At 46.0% G+C, this 17,383-nt stretch overlaps 1 pseudogene; it reads left to right on the forward strand.

Moving 5' to 3' along the window:
• Positions 1-17,383, forward strand: part of LOC129830525 (probable acyl-CoA dehydrogenase 6) — a 43,536-nt pseudogene that overhangs the window by 20,951 nt on the left and 5,202 nt on the right.

Genomic DNA, 17,383 nt, shown 5'->3' on the forward strand with positions numbered 1-17,383 from the left:
CATGAACGCCTTCCAGACCCTCGAAGTGAACTGGGAACCTCGATCAGACACTATATCCTCAGGTACCCCGTAGTGCCGGAAGACGTGCGTAGACAAGGCCTCCGCAGTCTGTAGGGTCGTAGGGAGACCGGGCAGAGGGAGGAGACGGCAGGACTTAGAGAACCGATCCACAACGACCAGGATCGTGGTGTTTCCCGGTGAGGGGGGAGATCGGTAAGAAAATCCACCGACAGGTGCGACCAAGGCCGTTGTGGAACGGGTAAGGGGTATAGCTTCCCTCTGGGCGGGTGCCTAGGAGCCTTACACTGGGCGCACACCGAGCAGGAGGAGACATAAACCCTCACGTCCTTGGCCAAGGTAGGCCACCAGTACTTCCCACTCAAACAGCTCACCGTCCGATCGATCCCAGGATATCCAGAGGAGGGTGACGTGTGGGCCCAGTAGATCAACCGGTCACGGACAGTAGATGGAACGAACAGACGCCCAGCGGGACACTGGAGGGGAGCGGGCTCTGCACGTAACGCCTGCTCAATGTCCGCGTCCAGCTCCCACACTACCGGCGCTACCAGGCAGGAGGCCGGGAGTATGGGAGTATGATCCATGGGCCGCTCCTCTGTGTCATACAGCCGGGACAGTGCGTCTGCCTTCACATTTTGGGAACCTGGTTTATAGGAAAGAGTGAAAACAAAGCAGGTAAAAAACATGGCTCACCTTGCCTGACGAGGATTCAGTCTCCTCGCTGCCCGAATGTACTCCAGGTTGCAGTGGTTAGTCCAGATGAGAAAAGGGTGTTTATCCCCCTCAAGCCAATGTCTCCACGCCTTCAAAGCCTTGACCACAGCCAACAGCTCCCGGTCCCCCACATCATAGTTTCGCTCCGCCGGGCTGAGCTTCCTCAAGAAGAAGGCACAGGGGCGGAGCTTCGGTGGCGTACCCGAGCACTAAGAGAGCACGGCTCCTATCCCAGCCTCGGACGCGTCCACCTCCACTATGAACGCCAAAGAGGGATCCGGATGGGCCAGCACGGGAGCCAAGATAAACAGAGCTCTTAGGTGACCAAAAGCCCTGTCCGCCTCAACCTACCACCGCAAACGTACCGGTCCCCCCTTCAGCAGTGAGGTAATCGGAGCCGCTACCTGACCAAAACCCCGGATAAACCTCCGGTAGTAATTGGCAAACCCTAGAAACTGCTGCATCTCCTTTACTGTGGTGGGAGTCGGCCAATTACGCACGGCTGAAATGCAGTCACTCTCTATCTCCACCCCTGAGGTGGAAATGCGGTACCCTAGGAAGGAGACGGACTGATGGAAGACCAGGCATTTCTCAGGCTTGACGTGCAGGTCATGCTCCAACAGATTACATATTACCCTGCGCACCAGGGACACATGCTCGGCGCGTGTAGCAGAGTATATCAGAATGTCATCAATATACACCACTACACCCTGCCCGTGTAGCTGCCTGAAAATCTCGTCTACAAAGGCTTGGAAGACTGATGGAGCATTCATCAACCCATACGGCATGACAAGGTAATCATAATGGCCTGAGGTAGTACTGAAAGCCGTCTTCCACTCGTCTCCCTCCCGGATGCGCACCAGGTTGTAAGCGCTCCTGAGATCTAGTTTGGTGAAGAAGCGCGCCCCGTGCATTGGCTCAATCGCTGTGGCCATGAGAGGTAGCGGGTAACTCTACAGTGATCTGGTTTAGACCTCGATAGTCAATACACGGGCGCAGACCTCCCTCCCTCTTCTTCACAAAAAAAACAATTTGAGGAGGCGGGTGAGGCGCAGGACCGAATGTATCCCTGACGCAGGGATTCGGAGCAACATGTTTCCATAGCCGCCGTCTCCGCCTGTGACAGGGGATACACGTGACTCCTGGGAAGTGTGGCGTCTACCAGGAGATTTATCGCACAATCCCCCCGTCAATGGGGTGGTAATTGAGTCGCCTTCTTTTTGGAGAAGGCGAGAGCCAAATCGGCATATTCAGGGGGGATGCGCATGGTGGAGACCTGGTCTGGACTTTCCACCGCAGTAGCACCAACGGAAACCCCTAAACACCTCCCCAAGCACTCCCGCGACCACCCCGTGAGAGCCCTCTGTTGCCATGAAATGGTGGGGTCATGACGAGCTAACCAGGGAAGGCCAAGTACCACGGGAAATGCAGGAGAGACAATGAGGAAGAGACTGATTCTCTCCTCGTGACCCCCCTGCGTCACCATACCCAGGGGAGTGGTGGCCTCCCTAATCAACGAGGACCCTAATGGTCGACTGTCCAGAGCGTGAACTGGGAAGGGCCTAACCACTGGAACAATGGGGATCCCTAAACTATGGGCGAATGCTCTGTCAATAAAATTCCCAGCCGCACCTGAATCGACGAGCGCCTTATGCTGGGAATGCAGGGAAAACTCTTTTTACATGCACAAACAGGTGTACACTAGAGGGCTCTGGATGAAAGTGGTGCAGGCTCACCTGGGGTGACGCCAGAGTGCCCTGCCTGCTGCCTCGACCCCCAGAGGAACCAACCCGGCACCGACTGGCAGTGTGACCTCTGCGGCCACAGATGGTGCACGTGAAGGCCCCTCCTCCGGCCTCCCTGAGCGCAGCACATCCCAGCTCCATAGGCACCGGAGCGGTGGTGCTGGGACAGAGAACCAGCAGAGCCCTCTCTGGACGTCCGTGGGTGACCAGCAGGTTATCCAACCGAATTAACAGGTCCACCAGCTGGTCGAAGGTGAGGGTGGTATCCCTGCATCTTCGCGCAGGCTGCAGCGGTAGTGGTCGATAAGGGCCCTGTCATTCCATCCATCGACGGCGGCCAGGGTCCGAAATTCCAGGATGAACTCCTGGGCGCTCCTCGTCCCATGCCTCAGGTGGAAGAGGCGTTCACCATTCAGACATGGAGGGAACAGAGGATAATATACATGTAGAGTGATGAGGGGATGTAAAACAAGTGTGCGGAAAAACAAGACAAAACAAATGGAAAATGAAAGGTGGAGCGGCGATGGCTAGAAGACCGATGACGTCGACCGCCGAGCACCGCCCAAACAAGGAGAGGAGCCGACTTCGGCGTAAGTCGTGACAACAAGAAAATGTGGAATTACATTTTTGTAATATAGTACGTCTGTTTACTCCAATTTTCAGTGCTCTTGGCAGATGCCAGTGTCCTAAAACCAAGGGTTTACATTGTCATTTAACTCTGCTGTGTTATTCCATTAGGGAGCTAGCGCATAGCCTCTGGTGTCCCATCCAAGACCCACATGATGATGCTCCGTCTCTCTCTTCGTTATTTCCCTCGCAGGGGTTCACATCGCCCGCAAGATCGACAAGATGGGGATGTCTTCCGACACAGCCGAAGTCTTCTTCGATGACGTGCACGTGCCCTGCAAGAACCTCATTGGTCAGGAGGGGATGGGCTTCACATATCAGATGCTGCAGTTCCAGGAAGAGAGACTTTGGGCGGTGGGCAATAGTAAGCAAACCTCTCCAATTCAGTCCTGTTTCTTTCCTCCCTCCCCCACTCTGCCTCTCTCTCTGCTTCCTACCAATACTCTACTCTGTCTTTCCGTCTGTGGGGGTTTTCCGGTATTCCTTAAAGTGTTTCTAGTTCAAGGAGAGACGTTGTCAATTTGAAACTTAATCCAAACGTAATTTTTCATAATGGGTTCAAAGGGTTTCCGCATGTCAGCTAGTGTGACAAAAGAAGGAAGTTCATAGCCAGGGTAAACCAGTTCAGAAACATCAGAGTCAATACAGTTACACAACATTTGTTTTTTCACTGCAAAGTTGACTTACAGTTCATTCCACGAACATTCTGGACATTCAGATTGGTAATTTTGCTCAGGAAATGAAATCTAATTCATTTAGGTATCTAATCGGAAAAGAGTTCCCATTGTCGCACTTCATAGACGAAATACATGTGGTTTCCATGGTTTTTAAGAATGTGGCCAAGGTAATAACTGTAATTGAATGATCCCAGTGTTATTTGTCGATTTGCGCTTTTCTGTTTTCTTTTTAATACGCGTGACATCAGGTTACTGTCTACTAGAGGAGGCGCTGATGAGGGGCGGCAGGTACTGTAGCCTAGTGGTTAGAGCTTTGGGCCAGTAACTGAAAGGTTCGAATCCCAGAGTGAAAAGTTAGAATCCCAAGGTGAAAAATCTGTGCCCTTGAACAAGACACTTAACCCTAATTGCTCCTAGGTTGCATTGAATGGCGGATCCTGTCCATGACCCCGCTCTCCGACAGTGTCTCAGGGAGAGTGGGATGTGGAAAAAACACAATTCCAATTCACACATGCATATTAAACCACACTTGTATATGTGCGAAATAGGACAAATATAAGCACCCACCAAATTACTATTATTATTTAGACTGGGCTTGATAACAATCAGTCTGAGTAGCTTCTTATCCTTCTATTCATTGACTGTTACACTAAACACACACACACACACACACACACACACACACACACACACACACACACACACACACACACACACACACACACACACACACACACACACACACACACACACACACACACACACACACACACACACACACACAAACATATAGACACACACACACACAAACATATAGACACACAAACACACACACATATAGACTGACAGTTATATCTGTATATGCTCGTTGATTTGTAACATCCACCCACTTCTAAGTTAAAACTAGTTTCACACAAAGAGGGGAAAAAATAGGACATGAACTTCCTCACACACCAACTTAATCACAACCTCTGCGTGCTCCACCCTCTGTAATACAATTGACAAACAACATATATATAGACCCGTTTCCCGGCCGCATCATGAAAAATAGTGCGCGCAGTTTGGAATCAGAAAGCTCTTTGTTTACCTAGGAGTGGATACGATCACATGCAACTTCAAATGCAGCTCATGCAAGTTAACAAACATGTAATCAAACAGGTAATCATCGCAGATGTCATCAAAGCACTCAAATCTGTCCTCTAGGACCTCCAGACTTTCACAATTTTGTATTAGCCCTGAACTACTGTAGCTCACCTGATTAATCTAATCAGGGGTTTGATGATTAGTTGTCAAGTTGAATCAGGTGTGCTCGCTCTGGAATAGATCAAATCCATAGAATGGCTGGGGGTCCGCGCGGAGAGGATTGAGAACCACTGCATCAGAGGTTGATTACCTAGCAAGCTAGCAAGTAGTGCTGAGCAAATCACGTTGTTTGATTTCGATATTTTTAAAAAACATTAAATGCGCTATGCATTATTTGGGTTGAATGATGTAACAACACAGAATAAAACAATTAATAAAAGTCCCATGATGGCAGTGACTGCCCATTGCTGCTTATCACTTATTAACCACAGTTTATTCACAACTTTAAACTAATAAAATATTTCAGTTGTTGCGTATGTTACATTTGTTTTATTTGATGACTTTATTATTTAATTCTAAGTTATCATCTCTATAGAGCTGCTGTCTGACAAAATCAGGTTCATTAGTTCTTTAAAAAATGAAAAAAGGTCAAACGTCACTAACAGAGCTAGGTAAAGCCAGAATAATATACTTGTTGAACATAGCTATAAAGGGGAAAGGGGGATACTTAGTCAGTTGTACAACTGAATGCTTTCAACTGAAATGTGTCATCCCCATTTACCCCAACCCCTTCAGTCTTGTGCGTTTTCGTGGTCATCACTCACTCATTGTTAAGTTTGTCAAGGTCCTGACTTTAGCGTTAGCTATCCTGCTACAGAGCTTGTTGGTGCGGGAATGCACACATTAAGTTTCAAATTGTATTAGTCTTGTATACGGGATACACATGGTATACACCATTCAACGAAATGCTTACTTGCAGGTTGCTTCTCAACAATGCAACAACAATAAGAAATAATAAAATATAAGAATATGAACATAAAGTAAATGTCTCAGTTGAATAAACATTTTAGCACAAGTATAATACAAGGAGTCACAATTTATAGTCCAATATTTACACTTCTTTTGGGGAAGGGTGTTTAAATTGTGCAGTATTTAGCAATTATTTATCAATTCTGGTAGCAGCAGTTGTGATGTGTGTGTTTGTGTTTGTGTGTGTGTGTGTGTGTGTGTGTGTGTGTGTGTGTGTGTGTGTGTGTGTGTGTGTGTGTGTGTGTGTGTGTGTGTGTGTGTGTGTGTGTGTGTGTGTGTGTGTGTGTTAAGGTGCAGAGAATCAGAGCAGCTGGTCAGTCCAGTTCAAGTGTTCAGGAGTCTCATGGCTTGTATACTGAATAAAATGGAAGAAGTTCAAGATGACGGTCAATCACCCTTGGTCTGGGGCTCCATGCAAGATTTCACCTCATGGGGCATCAATGATCATGAGGAAGGTGAGGGATCAGCCCAGAACTACACGGCAGGACCTGGTCAATGACCTGAAAAGAGCTGGGACCACAGTCTCAAAGAAAACCATTAGTAACACATTACGCCATCATGGATTAAAATCCTGCAGCGCACGCAAGGTCCCCCTGCTCAAGCCAGCGCATGTCCAGGCCCGTCTGAAGTTTGCCAATGACCATCTGGATGATCCAGAGGATGAATGGGAGAAGGTCATGTGGTCTGATGAGACAAAAATAGAGCTTTTTGGTCTAAACTCCACTCGCCGTGTTTGGAGGAAGAAGAAGGATGAGTACAACCCCAAGAACACCATCCCAACCGTGAAGCACGAGGTGGAAACATCATTCTTTGGGGATGCTTTTCTGCAAAGGGGACAGGACGACTGCACCGTATTGAGGGGAGGATGGAAGGGGCTATGTATCGTGAGATCTTGGCCAACAACCTCCTTCCCTCAGTAAGAGCATTGAAGATGGGTCGTGGCTGGGTGTTCCAGCATGACAACGACCCGAAACACACAGCCAGGGCAACTAAGGAGTGGCTCCGTAAGAAGCATCTCAAGGTCCTGGAGTGGCCTAGCCAGTCTCCAGACCTGAACCCAATAGAAAATCTTTGGAGGGAGCTGAAAGTCCGTATTGCCCAGCGACAGCCCCGAAACCTGAAGGATCTGGAGAAGGTCTGTATGGAGGAGTGGGCCAAAATCCCTGCTGCAGTGTGTGCAAACCTGGTCAAGAACTACAGGAAACGTATGATCTCTGTAATTGCAAACAAAGGTTTCTGTACCAAATATTAAGTTCTGCTTTTCTGATGTATCAAATACTTATGTCATGCAATAAAATGCAAATTAATTACTTAAAAATCATACAATGTGATTTTCTGGATTTTTGTTTTAGATTCCGTCTCTCACAGTTGAAGTGTACCTATGATAAAAATGACAGATCTCTACATGCTTTGTAAGTAGGAAAACCTGCAAAATCGGCAGTGTATCAAATACTTCTTCTCCCCACTGTATGTGACAAAACAAGCAATGTATAGTGTAGAGGATCATTGTACCATCTAAACCACTATTAAATATATTTTCAATAACTAAAATATTGCATGTTCGGCAGTTTGAAGCTGGTGTACAAAACCTAAGGTAAAAGACAATTTTATTAAACTTAAGAACGGGAAGCATAGAAAAAGCGTACATAGAACAGATCTACCGCTTCTTAGACTCACATTGTGATGTGAATGTGAATTTGGTCAGAATCTTTAAAGCCCTGATGTTTTACCTGAAAGGGCAATTTACATAACTGTCATGATACACCAATGATCTTATACTCTTCAAGAAAAACAGAAATCCTTTTGAATGTATTCTATTTTCTGCATCACTTTACAGCTACTTTCATTGAATATGTTCACATTTAAATACATTCCAAGCCTTGCTTATTAGGTTGCCGGTCACCCAGGTTACTAGGATATGCTAAAGTATATTTCATTGTTTGCATAGTGCAATTAAGTTACTTTAAGGTGATTTGGACAAGAAACACGAAATATGCTAATCTAGCATTGGATTTGTGCCGCAAATGCTCAAATGTTAGCATTTGGAGACAGTGGCTCGGTGAACTAAAAGCAGGGCTTGCTGTCTTACAATGTCCATAGACTGCTTACAGGGTAAAGACAACAAATATGTATTTTCTAATGTGGGTGAACTATCCCTTTAAGAGGGTGTTTGTATGTTATGTGTCCTGGGTGAACGATCCCTTTAAGAGGGTGTTTGTGTGTTATGTGTCCTGGGTGAACGATCCCTTTAAGAGGGTGTTTGTGTTTATGTGTCCTGGGTGAACGATCCCTTTAAGAGGGTGTTTGTGTGTTATGTGTCCTGGGTGAACGATCCCTTTAAGAGGGTGTTTGTGTGTTATGTGTCCTGGGTGAACAATCCCTTTAAGAGGGTGTTTGTATGTTATGTGTCCGGGCTGAACTATTCCTATAAGAGGGTGTTTGTGTTTATGTGTGCTGTGCAGAGTATGGAGGCCTAGGCCTGTATATACTGCACCCATCTGGCACATAGGCATGCTGTTTTCTTTATGAGCAAATGAAGAATGTTTATTTTAATCTCTATGGTAATTAGCCTCTATTTATTACACACACATAAACATATATAAAGTCAAGCTTTTGTGAAGACAATATTACAGACGACCTACTCATCTGAGTTTCAACATGCAACACCAACAATCCAAAACTAGGGCTCAGTGACTTCTAGAAGTATTCTAATACAGATGTTTAAATACATAGATCATGTTATTCATAATGAGTCAATCAGCTATTCATTGTACATAGCAAAATAAGCTTAAAGGGATAGTGGGAGATTTTGGCAATTAAGCCCGCTTTTTACTAAGATAAACTAATGAATTCCATTTGTATATCTCCACGTGCAGTTTGAAGAAGTTGAAGGTAGTTTGTGAGATTCTGCATTAGAGCAATGACTGGAAGTCTACCGGAACAGTTACTTGAACAGCTCTTCAACACCACTGTCTCTGTGTGTTGTGGTACTGTAGGTTTGGCTCTGAAGAGCTGAAGAAGGAGTTTCTGCTGCCCTCCATAATGGGAGACAAAGTGGCCTGTCTGGGAGTGAGTGAAGTGGGAGCCGGTTCCGATGTTGCTAGTAAATTGCCTTAATTTACTATCCCACTAGTCTTTTATTATGGCCTGACTTCCGCTTCCCCTAAAGCGGATTCTCAGTAAGAACTCAACCACTCAGGTCGGAAATGTTAGGAGCGTATAAGGAGGCGAAGTCAGGTGCAGGAAAGCAGAGTCAAATAAATAGGCGCACTTTAATTCCATTCCATAAATGACATACATGAAAAATCTACGTGCCAAAATAACACGGAAACAATAATAAAGTATAGCGCCAGACAAAACACCATCTAACAATAAACAATTACAAACAAAGACAAGTAGGGGAACAGAGGACTAAATACATTCAGTATGATTAGGGAATGTAAACCAGGTGTGTATGGAACAAGACAAAACAAATGGAAAGATGAAAAATGGAGCGGTGGTGGCTAGAAAGCCGGTGACGTCGATCGCCGAACGTCACCCGAACAAGGAGAGGAGCCGACTTTGGCGGAAGTCGTGACAGGAAAAGTGGGTGGATCACAGTTGTTTGGAAAAGGTTATTCTATAGAACTTGGCGTCATATTGGGTTTAGATCATACAGTGTCATGGATCCAAGATGATCTGTTTCTAATATTCTCTGTTTTTAAACTGTGGCTCCATGGATCAGGATAAAACTGGAACTGACAAACTGGAATTAGAATTACATCTATTAAGAGTACAGTCCAAAAGCAGCCTATTGATTAACAGATTAGCCATCTCCCATGGTGCTCTCTCTCTCTCTCTCTCTCTCTCTCTCTCTCTCTCTCTCTCTCTCTCTCTCTCTCTCTCTCTCAGGCCAGTGACCAACAAAATCACAATTGAATCCATTTTAAATTCAAGGTATACCACAAGTGTCAACAGTGTGCGCAATTGGTTAACTGAAGTCAGGTGCAGGAGAGCAGAGATGAGTGAACAGGCACACTTTATTTGGCAGAAGGAAAACAGTCGGACTCAACTGCGTAACGACACTCCCGCCAAAGGCAAAAGCAGGCCCCTCGCATGCCCCTCGCCTGATGCCTCGAATCCAGTATGGAGCGAACGGAGTACGCCGGGGAACCTCCCGCACCTCAGACTCCTGGAGCGGGCCAGCCACCACCGGCCTGAGGAGAGACACATGAAACGAGAGGATAATACGGTAATCGGGAGGAAGCTGTAACCTGTAACTAACCTCGTTCACTCTCCTCAGGACTTTAAATGGCCCCACAAACCACGGACCCAGCTTCCGGCAGTGCAGGCGGAGGGGCAGGTTTCGGGTCAAGAGCCATATCCGGTCCCCCGGTGCGAACACCGGGGTATCACTGCGGTGGCGGTCTGCGCTGGTTTTCGTGGTGTTTCCCGGTGAGGGGGGAGATCGGTAAGAAAATCCACCGACAGGTGCGACCAAGGCCGTTGTGGAACGGGTAAGGGGTATAGCTTCCCTCTGGGCGGGTGCCTAGGAGCCTTACACTGGGCGCACACCGAGCAGGAGGAGACATAAACCCTCACGTCCTTGGCCAAGGTAGGCCACCAGTACTTCCCACTCAAACAGCTCACCGTCCGACCGATCCCAGGATATCCAGAGGAGGGTGACGTGTGGGCCCAGTAGATCAACCGGTCACGGACAGTAGATGGAACGAACAGACGCCCAGCGGGACACTGGAGGGGAGCGGGCTCTGCACGTAACGCCTGCTCAATGTCCGCGTCCAGCTCCCACACTACCGGCGCTACCAGGCAGGAGGCCGGGAGTATGGGAGTATGATCCATGGGCCGCTCCTCTGTGTCATACAGCCGGGACAGTGCGTCTGCCTTCACATTTTGGGAACCTGGTCTGTAGGAAAGAGTGAAAACAAAGCAGGTAAAAAAACATGGCTCACCTTGCCTGACGAGGATTCAGTCTCCTCGCTGCCCGAATGTACTCCAGGTTGCAGTGGTTAGTCCAGATGAGAAAAGGGTGTTTAGCCCCCTCAAGCCAATGTCTCCACGCCTTCAAAGCCTTGACCACAGCCAACAGCTCCCGATCCCCCACATCATAGTTTCGCTCCGCCGGGCTAAGCTTCCTCAAGAAGAAGGCACAGGGGCGGAGCTTCGGTGGCGTGCCTGTGTGCTGAGAGAGCACGGCTCCTATCCCAGCCTCGGACACGTCCACCTCCACTATGAACGCCAAAGAGGGATCCGGATGGGCCAGCACGGGAGCCAAGATAAACAGAGCTCTTAGGTGACCAAAAGCCCTGTCCGCCTCAACCTACCACCGCAAACGTACCGGTCCCCCCTTCAGCAGTGAGGTAATCGGAGCCGCTACCTGACCAAAACCCCGGATAAACCTCCGGTAGTAATTGGCAAACCCTAGAAACTGCTGCATCTCCTTTACCATGGTGGGAGTCGGCCAATTACGCATGGCTGAAATGCAGTCACTCTCTATGTCCACCCCTGAGGTGGAAATGCGGTACCCTAGAAAGGAGACGGACTGATGGAAGACCAGGCATTTCTCAGGCTTGACGTGCAGGTCATGCTCCAACAGATTACCAATTACCCTGCGCACCAGGGACACATGCTCGGCGCGTGTAGCAGAGTATATCAGAATGTCATCAATATACACCACTACACCCTGCCCGTGTAGCTGCCTGAAAATCTCGTCTACAAAGGCTTGGAAGACTGATGGAGCATTCATCAACCCATACGGCATGACAAGGTAATCATAATGGCCTGAGGTAGTACTGAAAGCCGTCTTCCACTCGTCTCCCTCCCGGATGCGCACCAGGTTGTAAGCGCTCCTGAGATCTAGTTTGGTGAAGAAGCGCGCCCCGTGCATTGGCTCAATCGCTGTGGCTATGAGAGGTAGCGGGTAACTCTACAGTGATCTGGTTTAGACCTCGATAGTCAATACACGGGCGCAGACCTTCCTCCTTCTTCTTCACAAAAAAAAATATTTGAGGAGGCGGGTGAAGCGGAGGACCGAACGTATCCCTGACGCAGGGATTCGGAGACACATGTTTCCATAGCCGCCGTCTCCGCCTGGGGATACAGGGGATACACGTGACTCCTGGGAAGTGTGGCGTCTACCAGGAGATTTATCGCACAATCCCCCCGTCAATGGGGTGGTAATTGAGTCGCCTTCTTTTTGGAGAAGGCGGGAGCCAAATCGGCTTATTCAAGGGGGATGCGCATGGTGGAGACCAGGTCTGGACTTTCCACCGCAGTAGCACCAACGGAAACCCCTAAACACCTCCCCAAGCACTCCCGCGACCACTTCGTGAGAGCCCTCTGTTGCCATGAAATGGTGGGGTCATGACGAGCTAACCAGGGAAGGCCAAGTACCACGGGAAACGCAGGAGAGACAATGAGGAAGAGACTGATTCTCTCCTCGTGACCCCCCTGTGTCACCATACCCAGGGGAGTGGTGGCCTCCCTAATCAACCAGGACCCTAATGGTCGACTGTCCAGAGCGTGAACTGGGAAGGGCCTAACCACTGGAACAATGGGGATCCCTAAACTATGGGCGAATGCTCTGTCAATAAAATTCCCAGTCGCACCTGAATCGACGAGCGCCTTGTGCTGGGAATGCAGGGAAAACTCAGGAAATTTTACATGCACAAACAGGTGTACAACAGAGGGCTCTGGATGAAAGTGGTGCAGGCTCACCTGGGGTGACGCCAGAGTGCCCTGCCTGCTGCCTCGACCCCCAGAGGAACCAACCCGGCACCGACTGGCAGTGTGACATTGTCATTTAACTCTGCTGTGTTATTCCATTAGGGAGCTAGCGCATAGCTTCTGGTGTCCCATCCAAGACCCACATGATGATGCTCCGTCTCTCTCTTCGTTATTTCCCTCGCAGGGGTTCACATCGCCCGCAAGATCGACAAGATGGGGATGTCTTCCGACACAGCTGAAGTCTTCTTCGATGACGTGCACGTGCCCTGCAAGAACCTCATTGGTCAGGAGGGGATGGGCTTCACATATCAGATGCTGCAGTTCCAGGAAGAGAGACTTTGGGCGGTGGGCAATAGTAAGCAAACCTCTCCAATTCAGTCCTGTTTCTTTCCTCCCTCCCCCACTCTGCCTCTCTCTCTGCTTCCTACCAATACTCTACTCTGTCTTTCCGTCTGTGGGGGTTTTCCGGTATTCCTTAAAGTGTTTCTAGTTCAAGGAGAGACGTTGTCAATTTGAAACTTAATCCAAACGTAATTTTTCATAATGGGTTCAAAGGGTTTCCGCATGTCAGCTAGTGTGACAAAAGAAGGAAGTTCATAGCCAGGGTAAACCAGTTCAGAAACATCAGAGTCAATACAGTTACACAACATTTGTTTTTTCACTGCAAAGTTGACTTACAGTTCATTCCACGAACATTCTGGACATTCAGATTGGTAATTTTGCTCAGGAAATGAAATCTAATTCATTTAGGTATCTAATCGGAAAAGAGTTCCCATTGTCGCACTTCATAGACGAAATACATGTGGTTTCCATGGTTTTTAAGAATGTGGCCAAGGTAATAACTGTAATTGAATGATCCCAGTGTTATTTGTCGATTTGCGCTTTTCTGTTTTCTTTTTAATACGCGTGACATCAGGTTACTGTCTACTAGAGGAGGCGCTGATGAGGGGCGGCAGGTACTGTAGCCTAGTGGTTAGAGCTTTGGGCCAGTAACTGAAAGGTTCGAATCCCAGAGTGAAAAGTTAGAATCCCAAGGTGAAAAATCTGTGCCCTTGAACAAGACACTTAACCCTAATTGCTCCTAGGTTGCATTGAATGGCGGATCCTGTCCATGACCCCGCTCTCCGACAGTGTCTCAGGGAGAGTGGGATGTGGAAAAAACACAATTCCAATTCACACATGCATATTAAACCACACTTGTATATGTGCGAAATAGGACAAATATAAGCACCCACCAAATTACTATTATTATTTAGACTGGGCTTGATAACAATCAGTCTGAGTAGCTTCTTATCCTTCTATTCATTGACTGTTACACTAAACACACACACACACACACACACACACACACACACACACACACACACACACACACACACACACACACACACACACACACACACACACACACACACACACACACACACACACACACACACACACACACACACACACACACACACACACAAACATATAGACACACACACACACAAACATATAGACACACAAACACACACACATATAGACTGACAGTTATATCTGTATATGCTCGTTGATTTGTAACATCCACCCACTTCTAAGTTAAAACTAGTTTCACACAAAGAGGGGAAAAAATAGGACATGAACTTCCTCACACACCAACTTAATCACAACCTCTGCGTGCTCCACCCTCTGTAATACAATTGACAAACAACATATATATAGACCCGTTTCCCGGCCGCATCATGAAAAATAGTGCGCGCAGTTTGGAATCAGAAAGCTCTTTGTTTACCTAGGAGTGGATACGATCACATGCAACTTCAAATGCAGCTCATGCAAGTTAACAAACATGTAATCAAACAGGTAATCATCGCAGATGTCATCAAAGCACTCAAATCTGTCCTCTAGGACCTCCAGACTTTCACAATTTTGTATTAGCCCTGAACTACTGTAGCTCACCTGATTAATCTAATCAGGGGTTTGATGATTAGTTGTCAAGTTGAATCAGGTGTGCTCGCTCTGGAATAGATCAAATCCATAGAATGGCTGGGGGTCCGCGCGGAGAGGATTGAGAACCACTGCATCAGAGGTTGATTACCTAGCAAGCTAGCAAGTAGTGCTGAGCAAATCACGTTGTTTGATTTCGATATTTTTAAAAAACATTAAATGCGCTATGCATTATTTGGGTTGAATGATGTAACAACACAGAATAAAACAATTAATAAAAGTCCCATGATGGCAGTGACTGCCCATTGCTGCTTATCACTTATTAACCACAGTTTATTCACAACTTTAAACTAATAAAATATTTCAGTTGTTGCGTATGTTACATTTGTTTTATTTGATGACTTTATTATTTAATTCTAAGTTATCATCTCTATAGAGCTGCTGTCTGACAAAATCAGGTTCATTAGTTCTTTAAAAAATGAAAAAACGTCAAACGTCACTAACAGAGCTAGGTAAAGCCAGAATAATATACTTGTTGAACATAGCTATAAAGGGGAAAGGGGGATACTTAGTCAGTTGTACAACTGAATGCTTTCAACTGAAATGTGTCATCCCCATTTACCCCAACCCCTTCAGTCTTGTGCGTTTTCGTGGTCATCACTCACTCATTGTTAAGTTTGTCAAGGTCCTGACTTTAGCGTTAGCTATCCTGCTACAGAGCTTGTTGGTGCGGGAATGCACACATTAAGTTTCAAATTGTATTAGTCTTGTATACGGGATACACATGGTATACACCATTCAACGAAATGCTTACTTGCAGGTTGCTTCTCAACAATGCAACAACAATAAGAAATAATAAAATATAAGAATATGAACATAAAGTAAATGTCTCAGTTGAATAAACATTTTAGCACAAGTATAATACAAGGAGTCACAATTTATAGTCCAATATTTACACTTCTTTTGGGGAAGGGTGTTTAAATTGTGCAGTATTTAGCAATTATTTATCAATTCTGGTAGCAGCAGTTGTGGTGTTTGTGTTTGTGTTTGTGTGTGTGTGTGTGTGTGTGTGTGTGTGTGTGTGTGTGTGTGTGTGTGTGTGTGTGTGTGTGTGTGTGTGTGTGTGTGTATGTGTGTTAAGGTGCAGAGAATCAGAGCAGCTGGTCAGTCCAGTTCAAGTGTTCAGGAGTCTCATGGCTTGTATACTGAATAAAAATATGAATGCAACATTCAACAATTTCAAAGATTTTACTGAGTTACAGTTCATATAAGGAAATCAGCCAATTGAAATAAATAAATTAGGCCCTAATCTACTGATTTCACTTGGAATACAGACATGCATGTGTGGTTCACAGATACCTAAAACTAAAAAGGTAGGGGTGTGGATAAGAAAACCAGTCAGTATCTGGTGTGACCACCATTTGCCTCATCTCTTTCGCATAGAGTTGATCAGGCCTGTGGAATGTTGTCCCAATCCTATTAATTGACCTTGCGAAGTAGCTGGCTATTGGCGGAACTGGAATACGCTGTCGTACACGTCAATCCAGAGCATTTCAAACATACTCAATGGGTGACATGTCTGGTGAGTATGCTGAGCATGTCTGGTGAGCATGGCTTGAATATTTTCCAGGTATTTTACATGTTCCATCCCGAGAATAAATCATTTTCTCCCAGGTAACCCGGTATTTCCCTCCAAAACCGGAAGTGTCATTCAAAAGCTTATAAAGCATATAAATAGGCCTGTGTCTGTATTTGAATAGAGGTTTGATCGAAAATTCAAGCCTGATGCTACCTGAGTCTGATCATCCGTACATTAAATACATTTTACGAGTCCTACATTAAATACATTTAATGAGCCCAAGCCCAAATTATTGTGCCATTATCCAATAGGATAGAATAAATGATACAGGTTACATATGACAGAAAAACATAAAAGTTCATAGATGTAGCTAACTATATGCTCGGGTAAATAAATGAAACTAGCTCCAATAGGCTAATCTTTTTGAGTGTGAACTGTATTACTGAACTATATTGTATCATACTGTATTATATGGACTGGAATTAAGCACATCATTCAGACCATGATAAAGCGAGATGTCACATACGATTCTGGTGCAGCAGATGTGCAAAGCTGTCATCAAGGCAAAGGATGGATACTTTGAAGAATCTCAAATATAAAATACATGTTGATTTGTTTAACACTTTTTTGGTTAATACATGATTCCATATGTGTTCCTTCATAGTGTTAGAAAAACCCTGGAATGAGTAGGTGTGTCCAAACTTTTAACTGGTACCGTATGTCTATATATCAATCTAGAACAGGATGATCTATTTTGGATGCAATTTGAATGGAGTTGAGAGAGAGAGACAAAGACTGCGAGAGAGTGCACTGATTTAAAGCAACGTTAATCAAGTGATTAAAACAAAACAAAAGATTTTCTTTACAAATAAAGTCAGATGGAGATGGGTAAATTAGACACGCATTCTGTCTTTATATTACTGTAGCATAGGCCTACCTGTCACAAGAAAAAAGTGACCATGATAAGATGACAGACATTGTGAATTGTGCTCCATACTGAGATGGGCTTTCTGTCTCCACCCTGAGCGTTGAGGATTCATCATGCAGAGGCCATATAGAAACCAGATTTAGACATTGCATATAATTTAACAGTTCCATTTCACGCCATGCTATTCATATAAATCATTTATTATAATTTACCGGTTTCTCGTGGTTATTTATTTAAAAGGGAGTGATTTTGGGAGGTAAATCCCGGGAAATCTTGGTAACCAGGTTTCCGCCATTCAACCGTGGTATGCAAGCCATGGAAGAACTGGGACATT

This window comes from Salvelinus fontinalis, chromosome 32 (assembly GCF_029448725.1).
Source record: "Salvelinus fontinalis isolate EN_2023a chromosome 32, ASM2944872v1, whole genome shotgun sequence".
NCBI classification, from domain to species: domain Eukaryota; kingdom Metazoa; phylum Chordata; class Actinopteri; order Salmoniformes; family Salmonidae; genus Salvelinus; species Salvelinus fontinalis.